Source organism: Bison bison, unplaced genomic scaffold, assembly GCF_000754665.1.
Source record: "Bison bison bison isolate TAMUID 2011002044 unplaced genomic scaffold, Bison_UMD1.0 scf7180017864048, whole genome shotgun sequence".
NCBI classification, from domain to species: Eukaryota; Metazoa; Chordata; class Mammalia; order Artiodactyla; family Bovidae; genus Bison; species Bison bison.
Window position 1 is genome coordinate 6,638,878 of NW_011494620.1, and position 14,269 is coordinate 6,653,146.

Genomic DNA, 14,269 nt, shown 5'->3' on the forward strand with positions numbered 1-14,269 from the left:
CACTTAGAAAGGCCTTATAACTCCAGTGTTAAGTCCCCATTGTGTATGCTTTCATAGCATCCTATATTTTTCATGGCATCCTGTACTTATCACAATGGTAATTTGTATGATTATTAACGTAATCCTCTTTTCTCTTAGTAGACTACACCACAGAGAGAGGAACTGTGGCTGTTTTTCTCACCCCTAGATGCTCAGGACCTTAAATAATACATAACACAGTGTTAAGTCGCTCAGTCGTGTCTGACTCTTTGTGACCCCATGGACTATTGCCCACCAGGCTCCTCTATTCATGGAATTCTCCAGGCAAGAACACTGGAGTGGGTGGCCATTCCCTTCTCCAGGGCATCTTCAGACCCAGGGTCAAACCCGGGTCTCCTGCACTACAGGTGGATTCTTTCCTGACTGAGCCACCAGGAAAGCCCTACATAACAAGAATAGATGCTAAACACTTACCTGTAAATAGTTACACATTAAAACTGGAGAAGTAAATCCAGTTTTGTTTATACTTCATTTCACCATCATTTCTAATCTGTGCTTCAAGTACTTTTTATCTCTTGCCTGGATACTACTGATACCATAGCCTCTGTAGGACTTTCTATCACTGCTCTTGCACTTTCTAATCTGTTCTCCAGTACCCTTGTTAAAGTGAATTTCTAAAATATAAATCTGATATTACCTATTGGTTTCAGATTTTTCAGTTGCATCAATATAAAAGTGACATGTAAGGAATGGTGCTGCTGCTGCTAAGTCGCTTCAGTCGTGTCTGACTCTGTGCGACCCCAGAGATGGCAGCCCACCAGGCTCCCCCGTCCCTGGGATTCTCCAGGCAAGAACACAGGAGTGGGTTGCGATTTCCTTCTCCAATGCATGAAAGTGAAAAGTGAAAGTGAAGTCACTCAGTCGTGTCCGTCTCTAGCAACCCCATGGACTGCAGCCCACCAGGCTCCTCCTTCCATGGGATTTTCCAAGCAAGAGTACTGGAGTGGGGTACCATTGCCTTCTCCGGTAAGGAATGGTAGAATCTACTAAATGATAATGTAGCAGAGAAATTCAGAATGAGATTGTAAAACTAACATAGTAACTCAGATGCTTCTTACATGTTAAGTGGAAAAAGACAAAACTATTTCACATTGTGACCTTATAAAATTATATTTATAGACATTTATTAAGGGAACATGAAAATTGCATGTGAATTGTGATTTGACTTTATTCAGAACTTTATAAATTGCTATATCTTCTCAGTTATAATAAATTTAAAATTAAGCCCATGTTATTAACAGATACATATATTAGTATATGCATATTTTAATGTGCATATACACATATATATTTCCTAACTCTGTCTCCTAAAAGGTCCAAGAAGCAGCAATGAACCTAACCTTGGTCTCTAAGACCATCTTCACTTAGAGGAAACAGGGTTATTTAGAGAAAAAGCTAACTCCAGGGTTATGGCAGGAGCCAGAATTGAAACATCTTACTATACCGGAAAGCAAGTAAGTATTCCCAGAAAATGATGTAGGCACACCACAAAGGCATGCTGCTGCTGCTGCTGCTAAGTCATTTCAGTCGCGTCTGACTCTGTGTGACCCCAGAGACGGCAGCCCACCAGGCTCCCCCGTCCCTGGGATTCTCCGGGCAAAGAACACTGGAGTGGGTTGCCATTTCCTTCTCCAATGCATGAAAGTGAAAAGTGAAAGTGAAGTCGCTCAGTAGTGTCCAACCCTCAGTGACCCCATGGATTGCAGCCTACCAGGTTCCTCTGTCCATGGGATTCTCTAGGCAGGAATACTGGAGTGGGGTGCCATTGCCTTCTCCGCCACAAAGGCATAGGACCCAGAATAAAGGTGCTCCCACTAGCTGAATCTAGGACAATTCAAACACCAAAACTAATTAAATACAGACTTTAAAATAGAGGTGAAAGGTCATGATGTGTGTGACTTACCTTGAAATGGTTCAGAAAAAAATGTACACATATACACATAAAAATATAGATAGAACACAAGGAAACAAAATACAGAAGTGGAAAAACACAGGAATTCATAAGTTAATTGCAGATAATAAACAGAGGAGAAGAAAGGGCCCTCTGTTTGCAGTAGAATGCTGTGGACTGACTGGTCAATATCAAAGGACTTAACAGATTTGTTGAATCATGTTACAACCATCATTGTAAAACTATATTGGCAGTAACATATCCTAAATTTAAATGGGAACTTTGATGAGTAAGATGTATCTTCAAGTATTTTCCGACAGATTGCTTATTTGCCAGGAAGAAAAAAAAAACCCAATAAACCAAACGTTGGAAAATTCTAGCCACATAAAGACCAGATAATCAAAATAAACATCATCAGTGAGGGACATATGGCTATCACATGCTTCCAGAAGTGGTACTCAGAAGGACGCAATATCACCTGTGCCATAGTCTAGTTAAGAATGCAAAACCTCAATTTAACTTAATGAGGATGCATCAGACAAAAACAAAATAAGGAATGTTCTCTCTAAAAGGAGGGTGGAGGGAGAAACTATATTTAAGAATGTCAAAGTCATAAAAGATAAAGAAAGGCTGTGAGAGTGTTCCAGTAAAAGAAGCTAGAATCAAGACCCACTAAATGTAGTACCTGACCTCAGATTGGCTCCTATATTGAAGGTGGAAGTGCTACAAGGACCAACCTACAAAATGCCTGTATCAATGGTAGATTGAAGTATTTTTTCAATGTAAATTTATGAAGTTGATAGGAAATACAAGTATTTAGGGATCAAGGGCCAAGATGTATGTAACTTAACCTCAAATGGTTCAGAAAAAAATTGCATATAAAGAAACATATATTTGGAGAGAGACAGAGAATTTGCAAAAGAGAAGTAAATGATACCAGTGTTCTCTGAACTATTTCTATTTTTGCAACTTTTTGTAAATTTGAAATCATTTCCAAGTAAAAAAAGTTTTTTTAAAAAAATTAAGTCCACCTCAGAAAAACAAGACCAACAGGAAAATAAAAGCTATTTATGTAGCTTTTACATCTGTGCAATTTGCATCTATGCAAATTGTTTTTAAAACACCACCAGAGTATACTGAGTTTTCAGTTTACTGTTCACAGTGTTTTAAGAGGCTTCATTCTTCCTTAAAAGATGAACAGACCTGTAACTTTCACAGTTTATCTAAATAAGCTAATATGTTGAAGCCAACATTCCATCAGTTGCAGCGTAGGCTTAAGAAACAGCAGGAGAGAAAAAAAAAAAAAAAGCATTGAAACTACAAGACCTCTGCTCTCCACACTACCCATATTTACCATTCATTTGCTGGTGATTGCATGGCAGTTTCCAAAGTAAAACGTCAAATTTTAAATTATGACTTCAGTTTTATGACAAGTCAAGAAGAGTACGCAGAGAAACAAACTAGGTGGGTGGAAAGGGGTGGGCGTAGGTTGGCTAACTCTTCACTGTATTGAAGATGAAAGAAAGCTGCAAACTTCCGCCCCAATTGAGTCCCTAAATAATTGAGTCCATTCTTCTCATCAAGTGTATCACTGTGTGAAGTATTAAAGTTCAAGGAAGGTGTTCTTAACTAGTTTTTTACCTGTGAATCTGAAGATCTGAAGTAAAAGTGCTTTTTTTTTCTTTGCTTTCAAGTTCAGTTCGGGAATTTGCACCCCCTTGTGGTCAAACATAAAATTATTCATTTTCAAAACCATTTTTTTTTTTTCCCGTTTGGTTTTTTTTTGTTCAGGCATAAGAACCAAGTTACTTGATTTTGTTTTCTCCCATGTTAGTGAATCAAGAAACTTTAATGAAGGATTTTAAAATCCTTTTTTGTTAAATAGGATCTGAAACAAACAGGACTTAATTCTTCTAAAAGTGACCTCTATATAAACTTTAGTCTGTGCAAAATGGAGACAATAATTACACCTACCTCATGAGTTACTATGAAGATTCAAGGAGAAAATGGATATACATGCTTAGCTGACAAACAGTACCTAGTAGGTACTCAATAAATGTTATTATTTATTAATATCAGCACTTTAGAATTCTCCTGACAGAATAAATCTTAAAAGTGGATGGACTGGATAAAAATTGTACCAATTCATGATGTTCTAGTACAGTCTTGCAAATGAGTTCCCCCAAATATACCACGTATCCAGACTGCAGCTAGTTGATTCTCTCCACAGGTATATTGTTAAATTACAAACAATATGTATTTATCTCTAGATGATATAAATTTGGATGGTTTTTATAGAGTGGCCTGATTTTTCCCCTTTTCTCCCTTTAATAATTAGAGCAGTAAAACTATTCCATTTTCATAGGTTACTCTTATGGAATGGCAAAACAAATTAACATCTTTATTCATCTGACAGAAATTATCACTCCATTTGGCAAAAATAATTTGCCTGGCTGATTTATCATTTTAAGAGGCTCTTGAACACAAATGCTAATTCCTAATGGCCCTAACTGTAATCTGGTCTTTGAAACACCTCTAAAGAAACCATCTTCAAAGATTAGTGTTAATGACTGACCCACAACAATAGCTAACATTTACTAATATACCATGCACTGTTCAAATACCTTTAATATATTAGCTCATTCACATCCTTAAAACAACTGGATGAAGTATTAGCATTAATCCTTTTACAAAAGATCAAATGGAGAAAAAAGTAACTCTTGAAGGGTCACAAACCTAGTAAATAACAGATGAACTCCAACCCAAGCAGTTTGGTTCCAGAGTTCATTCACTTAACCAGTGCACAAAAAGTACCATAGAGATGTAAGTCACATACTATGCAGCCATGATACTACTTGATGATGTCAAATTATTAAATTATTAAAATCCATTTCTCTTCTGATTGTACCTCAGTAACGCAAACCATGCTACCTTCTCCCATTTCCTTCCTTCTTAGTACTTGAGGCATTTTCACACTCGTCTAATTTTAACTCTCACAATGATGTATGTCTTTGTATACTCAAAACATTTATGATTCATCACAAGTTGTTTTACAATAAAAACTAGGAAAAGGTGTAACAATGCCCCAGATTTTTAACTGTTGGATTCTTTAGAGAATTCATAATAACTTGGGATCAGGAAAAAAGCAACCAGTTTTAAAATAATCTTAAAATGTAATCATTTAAGATCAAAGGGAGTCTTTTTTTTTAATCTTAACTAGCCTGGCAACAGGTGAAATAATTCTCTCAAGCAAATGAATAGTTAAAAGGTTTTTAAAGAAGGTATTTAATATTGACAGCTTATCATCTTTTACCGTCCTACCACAGTGCCCAGTTTTTTTGACATTGGATAGATCTGCCGAGGTCTTGTGCTTCTGTTTAGTAGTTTTAAGACTTTGAGGAGAGTTTCTTAATCTGAATCTCAGGTATCCTCTTGTGTAAAATAAAGATAATGCCTACTTCACAGAGCTGTTGTGGGCAATAAACATGATCATTCCGTAAAGCGTTTAGTTAGCACCATGGCAGCCCAGAGTAGTCAATACAATGTATCTAGTTGTTATTACTTTACCAATGCGTGGCACAATAGAAACCCATCTTTGCTAGATTAAGCTCCCTTACCAACCTTTGAAAAAAAAAAATCCCACTAAGTGATCCCCAAAACTGCCCATAACCCATTCACCTTTCCAAACTCCGGCAGAATGCTTAAGAACGAGAAGACAGTGAGAGACTAGATTCAATCAAATGTTGCACAGCAAGGTAGAGAATGACCCAGCCTCCAGAATCTGACAGATGCGGGCGGACTCGTTCACGTGCTTGCTACCTGTGCTACCTTAGGGAAATTACTTAAACTCTTTGGGCCTTGGTTTCCTGGTCTGCAAACGGAAAATAATAACAGTACCTACCTCACAAAGTTGTTTTGAGGCTTAAGTGCGATAGCTCCTGTAAAGCGATGACTTACAGCAAGAGCTCTGCAAACAGGCGGGGCTGCTCTAAAGTACACGTGTATCCATACACACGCTCCCAGACACATTCCGTTGTTAGGAGTTTAGACCCTGGCAATAAGCTGTTTCTCTTTTCACCTAAGCTGTACCCCTGTTTGTTTTCGTCGAACAGTAGAATAAATGTCTACCGACTGATAATGTCACCTATGGACCCTCAGGCCCACAGTCCCCACGGCCCCTCCAGCCCCGCGGCTGAGCACAGGAGCTGCACGCACGCGCAGGAAAAGAGGTAGGACTACCGCGGCTGAGGAAGCGAAGGGAGATCGGCGACCACGCGAGGATTCTGCGCATGTTCAAGGCGAGGGGGTAGGAGTAGGAGTTTGCGCATGAGCAGACGTGTCGGGAAAGCTAGCGTAGTGGGGGTTAGGAGGCGGTATTGACAGCTGTGGAAGTAGCCCGCGTTCCCGGCATGCCCCGGGGCGGCGGGGTTGGCTCTAACGAATTTGAATGAGGAGCCTCAGCGCTTTCGGCGCCATTTTCGAGTGATGCCTGATCTCATCAATCTAGCGGGAGAGACGGAGTAACCTGTCCGAGACTACAGCGCCTTTAAGACTCGGCCGAAAAATCACTAAAAAAATCCCAAAAATTTACTTAGAGCAAAGGGCACTTGGCGGAGCCTCGTCAGGGTTGGCGCAGCGGGTAAGAGCCTGTAGAAGTAGCAGAGCGGGACTCGGGAGGTGGCAGTGGTGGGACCGGCAGGCGGTGGGGGGTGCAGGGAGTGGGGCAGTGGGTCCCCTTCATTTTAATCGCAAAAAAAAAAAGTGCAAGGAGATAGGGTTGGGGGGTAATTGGGTTGTCTGAGTGGGCGGCGGCGGGCGGGATGTGGCGGGAGCGCGGAGAGTCGCGGGCGTGGGGGGAGGGAGCTGCAGTTTGAGCGGGACGCGGACGCGCTGCGGCTCAGCGGCCGCCGCCCAGCGGATCTGTCAGCGGGACCCCCCGCCCGGGGCCGGGGCTGCGGCGCGCTGGGGCTCGGCCGGCCGCGGCTCCTTGACAGGCGGAGGGGGGCGGGCGCCCCCTCCCCCGCCGTGGGCGAACCGAGCCGTCTTTTAATCGCAGTTTTCCCCGGCCCGCGGCGGCCGTCTTCCCGTGACAAGAAACTTGAGGTCGGGGGAAAATTGAGGACCCGGCGTAGCGGGTGCCTCCGGTCCGACACGCGGACAGTCCTCCCCGCGGGACCCAGCCGTGTGTATTGTCGTCTCTGACGCCAAAGCGGGAGATGCCCTCGCGATGTGAGTCTGTCCACGCCGCCCTCCGGCTCCGCGCCCCTGGGTCCCGGCAGGGGTAGCACTGACCCGGGTCTGGCTTTTCCAATTTGGGCAAGATGGGGCGGGGGCAGGCTTTTGAGGTTTTAGCGGGCTCCTAGGAAAGATGCTGGACTTTCGCTTTTTGCTCGGGATTTTGGTCGTTTGCTCTCACGGTGTCGTCCTTTCTTGGGGGGGGGGAGTGTTCTTGGGTGAGATGAAAGATGGGGCTTCGACCTTGCGATTTCCTTCTCCCAGCCGCACGTTTCTTAGAAGACTTTTTCCTTCTCCAGCCTTTGAAACATGTCGCAAGGGGAAAAAGGCAATCTTTGAAACTGTTGATGTTTTCCTCCCGAAAAGTCTTTCCCCGGAGAACTTAACGGTAATTTTGCAATCCCCACCTTTTCTTGGGAGCGCTCTTGACTTCGAGGCGGAGGGGAAAGGGCTGTTATTTGCCTCTCCCTTTAGTGATTTTTTCCTCCTCGTAGTTTCTACCAATTTTTGCTCGACTGCACTTGAATGATTTGAGCCAGTGACGGCTTTAACTTTAGTACTTTATAGGTAGATAATGGCCTTTGTAAAATTCCTCATTAAAAATGTACTGGATCTTAAATCCTTTTCTGCGCTGAAGGCACCCTAGATTAACCCTTTGCTGGTGTGATGTATTGCGTATGGGGCGCGCGACTCTGGGTTGCGAATATGCAGGAGTTGATTTTTGCAGCAGCTATTCAATTGTTCGAAAAAGAGGAATAACGCTTTCAGTCACACACTTCTTAGGACTGCCTGCCTAAAGTTTACCTCCCCCACCCCGCCCCTGGAATTGATGTAACGATTGATTGAGTTCTTATTTCTGTGAAGATTGGGGGACCCGCCCTCACTTAGAATCTTTCCCCGAAGAGAATAGGAGAGCGCAATGTGATGTTTTTCAAATGGTGTCTAACGGAGCTCCCAAAACACCGAACTTGTTACCCCCTGATTGGCTGGAAGGAAGCGGGACTGGGGGGTTTGAATGTTGAACACTAGATTATAATTCTTGACTTTCCAAAAAATTACACTTTTAGAAAACCACGTAATGAAACGTTAAGACGAGGAATTCAAAAGCTGGTGTGTAGTATTTTTTTCGTCCATAAAGGATTTTCGAGTGATTTTTAAATGTATATTAAAAGTAAAACCTAGAGAAGACAATTTTCGCAAAATTGTAATTCTGCTGGCTGAGATTACAAGACTTTTATATATTTGCCCCTGTTCTCTATTGGTTAAAAACTGAGTTTGGGTGTTTTTTTTGTTCCTCTGACAGAAAATTTTCATCTTAAGCTACATGTATTTGTCAGATGCAGATTACGGAAGAATTGTTTCTTTTATTTCCATGAAAAGAAACTTTAATTTTCTTAATGTTAAGAACGAGCTTTTCCACATTTCCCACAGAAATTGAATACATTTTTTAAACGTTTCACAGATAATTTTAAATATATAGGTTTTGCTAATTTAGCCATTGCAATTGACTTAAAACCTTATTTACAAGAAATATATGTTGCTTAATTTAGGCAATACAACAGGTAAGTAGCACAGGTGCAGTGTGTATGATTTCATTCATAAATTCATTATGAAGAAATGTATAGCATACAACACTGTGGATGTGTTGTATTTGATTTTCAGTTGATTTTTGTTTGATGTTGCTTGAGACAACCGTCAATGTATTTCTATTTATTACAAAGCTTGTCATTCCGTTTAATTGTATCTTGATAAAAGGCGGGTGTGGTTTACAAAGAAAATCAGTTAACTCACTGATAAACAAGATAGCCATAGATGGGTTTTGAAATATTTTTTAATAGAAATTTATACTTTTTATGAATAGTAATTGAAATTTTGAAACTTAAAGAGTTTGTATTCTCACATTAGGTCAAATATACATTGTTAGAAAATATTCAGATGAAAAGATCCTAGGACTTTTTTTTATAAATCTCTGTAAATCTATAAATATAATTTATGTTAATAAGTGGAATAGCTGAATTTATAAATCATACTATTTTGTATTGCCTTCAACACAGGGATTAGAACGACACAACCTATGTTCATTACTTTTTTTCAGAGCTGTTTATTTTGAATCATCTGTTGAAAATTTCATGAGATGCTAATTATCCTCTCTAAAATTTGCTTTAATGAAATTGTATGAAACTCTATTTCTATTTTTAATGTAATTTTACCTAAAATACCAGAGTCAGTAGGTTTTGCTGTTTTAGGTTTTGAGCTTTAATTTTCATTCAAATTGTTATGTGACTTGTAGAGTTTTGAGGGTGGGGTGGGGAAAGACTTTATAAATTCCGCCAGGCTGGTTAAATTTAACCATACTGTTTTGGTTTATGGGGTTTTTTGTTTGTTTTAGGAGGTGATAGGTGCGGGATTGTTACATTTAATACATCTTGAAAAGAAGTGAAGAGATTCCTTTATTGTAAATACTACACTGAAGCTTGAGAACACACTAGCACCTAAATAAAATCCACAGCATTCACAATATTTTCCCATTTATGTGGTGCTAGTAAGAGGAAGATTTTGGTTTTAGGCTTGTGGGCATGTAGATAGTAGTTTCAACAGATGTATATTAAGTATATTAACTATATTTCTCTGCAAAAATGGACAGTTCTAATTTATTTTTTACTGTAAGGACTAGAAAAGTCTTACATTACTACAGGAAAACAATGGTGAGGAAAAGTGTTGATATGTCATTCAGCTCTTTTTAAAGCTATGTTTGAATGTTTTGGGGCAGAGGGAACTAGAGAAGGCAAGGTCTTCCTGGTAGCATTGATCTTCATTTGTTTGCCCTTCATTCTGTTTTATAAAAGTCCAGTTTTAGACTTTGTGTTAATGCTGATAAGTTGTCTTAGTTGTACATTTACAAAATGTAGCCTCAGATGTTTGTGTGTAACACAGCTTTTTTCCTAATCAAATTAATAATCACTTTTAATGTTCATCTAGAGCTAAGGATAAAAATTTCAAAATAGCTTTCATATTCTGGAGCCCTTCTTTCATCATGCTTTGTGTACTGCGTTTTTGTTTGTTTTTGGTTTTGTGGAGACATACATATTTTTATCTTTATGTAAAGCAATATGTAGTAACTGTTCAGAATGTCACAAAATAACTTCAATCAGAAATACTAGTCAGTTGATTTGGTTTACAAAAAGAAAAAGAATGCCCAGTGACCGTATTAGATATTTCTTCTACATGATACATAAGCTTTCTCCAGTTAAAAATATCAGTATAAACTTACACACGATTTTGAAATTTTATTCTATAAAAAATTTGTCTACTCTAAAATACTGGCCTAAAATTGACTGTCCTTTTTTTTTCCTTTTGTTAAATGAAGCTTGAGTAATCGTCACTGATTTCTCTTTAACCCTTTTTTAGAAGAAACAGAGTATGTGTCTGATTATAACTAGAAAACACCATCTTAGAAAGAATTGTCAGAGTATTACTATACATGTAGTTTTACTTTGTTTTAATTCAGCAAACTTAGAAACACTATGTGCCAGGCAACAATTTTGGCATGTTGTTAAAATTCAGACTATGACTTTCTGAGATTTGGTAGCCTCAAATCCCTTAAGACCAAAGGAAATCAATAATAAACTACCACTTTTCTTTCAAATAAGTGTCAAAATGAGATTAAGCCACTTTTGCATTTTTTACAAGTGACAGTACTAGAACTTTAAAATCATTATTAATATTAACAGAAGTAAATCAGTTGTAGAGTATCACATTACTAATATGTGTTTATGGATTTTTCTTATTAATTGCATGAACAAATGACTCTAGAACCTTCCTAAGAACACTGCTTTCTGGTAGGGAAATGATTTTCTCTTGCCTTTTTTTTTCTTTGCCTGTTTTAAAGATACTTTAAAGCATCTTTCTTTTAGAAGGATAAGTTTAAAGTAGTAGAATTGATATTAAATAGATATGTGAATTTTAGTCAATATTTTTTATCAAATTCTGAGACATTAAATACACTTTTGTTTAATCCTGTCCCATTTCACTAAAGAGTCTTTGTACTGGAAAGACTTGTAGGTTCAAAGTGTAAAAAGCTGTGTTTTGTAATAGATTTGAATTTTACTATTTCAAGATTTTTTAACATCTTTTTTATCATAAACATTTGGTTTAATATTTGTCTTCTGTCTGAACCTCTTTGTACTTTATTATTTAGTATTTTTTCTTTCCCTGCTATTTAAAATCTTAACATTTGGCATGGAATACATATTGGCTTCTTCTATTATTCTGTGATTTTTAAAATTAAGATAGCTTCATTTTCTATATACTCATATATAGAAAACTGTATCTTTTGAGGAACACTATGTAGAAATTATTCTAGTATTTTTAAATGTCATGGTTTCAGGATTAGTGTTTGCAAGTTATATATGTGTGTTTTTTGTCATTAAACAATCAGATATTTGGCTTCAGAGGATTAAAGGATTGTTTTATTTTAAATAAAAGTGGAAAACTCAGTGTTGTGGTTCACATATATGTATTATAAGCCTTTAGTAATTAACTAATATTTTTATACAGTTGATCATCACTAAGTTATTAAGATTCAGGTAAAACAAATGAAAATACCCTTACATACATATAGTTACACCACCTCTACTTGGACACATTAAACAAAACAGTAGCTCAGCATTCATCCACTTATTACTTACAAATATTTTAATATGTCTTAAAAGTAAATGCTAAATTTTCTTCTGTTAGATTGTAACATCTTAAAACATTTGGAAATAGTGTTATTATTCAGTCAGGCTTGACAAAAGACTAAAGTTAAAAATAGTGGTAATTTCTGTCAAAAATAGTGGTAATTTCTGTCATTAAAACATAATTTGGGAAGAAAAGTAGTTAAAATTTTGTCTCTATCCCTTGAAAACTTTTTAAACTGTGTGGATTTTATGAGTTTAAGAAGCATAGACAAACTATATTTCTGTTTTCTTTATGGAGTCATCTTGACCAGTCCCCTAACAACTACCTACATAAATATACACACTCATCTACACTGCTTTCAAAATGAATGCCCTAAAGAGAAATGAAAGCAGAAACATATTAATCTGATTTGTTTGAAGAGGCTTCGGATGATAAAGCATATCACAGGTGTTTCTAATCAAGATATTTCTATTTTTAAAACGTTATTGTCAAGTTAGGGTTTCTTTGAACATAGGCAAAATTGGGGTTGTTTTGAAGATCTTACCTCTGTGTTCAGGGATCAACTGTGAAACTGCAGGAGGCGGAAATCTGTTGAGTGTCTTCATGCTATAATACATGACATTTTTATTGCAGGTTTTGACCTTTAGGAGAGAGCCAGTTCTGGAGAACAAGCTAACTTCTTTGATTGAACATATAATGCATTGGAACATAATAGGAGATTAAGGTACACTAATGAATTTTAAAAGCATACAATTTTATATCCAATATAATTGAGCTAGACAGTTTGTAAAGCTAGAACTTTTTGCTAAGCTAAAATCAATAAAGATTTATTAATAGATAGAAATCATCCAGTGAGGTGGCCACAGTTGAGTTCTCTTGATTTATTAAAACTTAAGGTTTTTTTAATGTATATATAATTAATGTTCTTATCATTTGGTCTTTAGTCCAACTCCAAGTGAATTTACTTATTCTAAAAATGAATGTATATATATTTTTTCTTTTTTCTTCTTAAGGTTATTATGACATTGTTATATGTTAAAGACTTAAATAGTGGATTTTTCATATTATAAAATGGTAGATTTAAATCAGATGGAATTTGGTGCTTTGCTTTGCTCTTTGACAGGTATAGTAGTAGATGGAGCTGCAAAATCAGATAATGAGAATATTTTAAGAGATTTGAAGTATTCCAAGTACTGTCCTAACCAAAAGTGGCAATTTGGTTGAAACTGAAAAACCCACTTTCCTAAGCAGAAACTAGCCTCTTACTCATAGGACTCTGAGTAAAATACTTAAATTGTTCATATCAAAAGTTGCAAACGGTTTAAAAATAAACTGTAGGATTCCAAAACTTCCAGTGACTTGTTGTCTTTACCTCCAAAATACTTTATCACAGATAAAATGATTTATACTTTTCTAGCATGTTTATTTGCTTTGAAAAAAGATTTATTTTATAGTTTTAACTGAAATTTTCAGATACTTAGCTAATAAAATTTTAGCTGTCTTCTGAATTGTAGTCTGGTGTAGTGATAACTCATTGAACAGTATTACAGTGTATTCTTTGGTTAATTTTTGAGTAGTAAAGTATTACATGAAAAATTATTAGCCATAATGTTTTTTAAAATGCTATTTGCTAAATAAAGTGAGGTTTACTAAAAAAAAATTACACACTAATTTTTTTTTTTAATTTTTTCACCTAAAAAATGCTTGCTTTATGTATTTAAGATACAGGAAATTACAAAGTAAGAAAAGTGTAATTTAGTCTTAAGAGTGAAGTGTATTTATCATATGGTCCTAGAACTGTTTTTATCTTTAAAAAGTGTTTTTTAAAAAATGTTTTAAGTATATTATCAGATGTGTGTTTTAAAATGTTTGAACATTGAGATACATATCAAAATAAAAAATCAGATATTTCTGTTTCATTTGATAATCCAGGAATGTGAATATGTTAACAGTTATCTTTAAGTAAAATGTTAAAATTTGATAGAAATCAGTTTGATATAAAAGTGAAGTTCGGATATTGGTGTCATTGTACTGTAAAGTGGTTGCTTGAGATAAATACAAGATGCAGAAAGTCTTTATAACTTTACTTTGAGAATGTGAATTTTTAAAAAGCAGCTTAATTTGGATAGAATGAAAATGACTACAGTTTTTTCCCCTTTAACTTAACCAGTGTATTGTAGGTGAGAGAATATGAAAATGAAAAGTAAAAAATACAATTTCTGGGGAAGAGTGAAAAAATATAATTATCTAAGAGGGAAAAAAAATCCAAGTTCAGCTTATCACCTTCAATCAAGATATCTTTATACACAGCCTTAAAGGGGGGAAGAGAGACAGCTTTTGAGTTTATATTGTGAAAAAGATGTAAATCCACACAGTTATTCCTAATTTGGAGAATTTATGATTTGTGATCTCTGAAATTGTCAA

At 36.8% G+C, this 14,269-nt stretch overlaps 2 long non-coding RNA genes across 3 annotated transcripts in view; one reads left to right on the forward strand and one right to left on the reverse strand.

Annotated features, from left to right (window-relative positions):
* LOC104985482 overlaps positions 1-5,915 on the reverse strand; it is a 20,237-nt gene extending 14,322 nt beyond the window's left edge. Inside the window, exon 1 of the long non-coding RNA XR_824902.1 lies at positions 5,832-5,915. This is a non-coding gene — a long non-coding RNA (uncharacterized LOC104985482). The remainder of the gene's footprint in view (positions 1-5,831) is intronic.
* A 567-nt stretch (positions 5,916-6,482) lies between these two features.
* Positions 6,483-14,269, forward strand: part of LOC104985481 — a 32,974-nt gene continuing 25,187 nt past the window's right edge. The window contains exons 1-2 of one of the 2 annotated variants that reach the window (XR_824901.1): positions 6,483-6,569; positions 12,479-12,569. This is a non-coding gene — a long non-coding RNA (uncharacterized LOC104985481). Of the gene's footprint in view, positions 6,570-7,168; positions 12,570-14,269 lie in introns of those variants that run through there. The other variant, XR_824900.1, reaches the window with a different exon arrangement.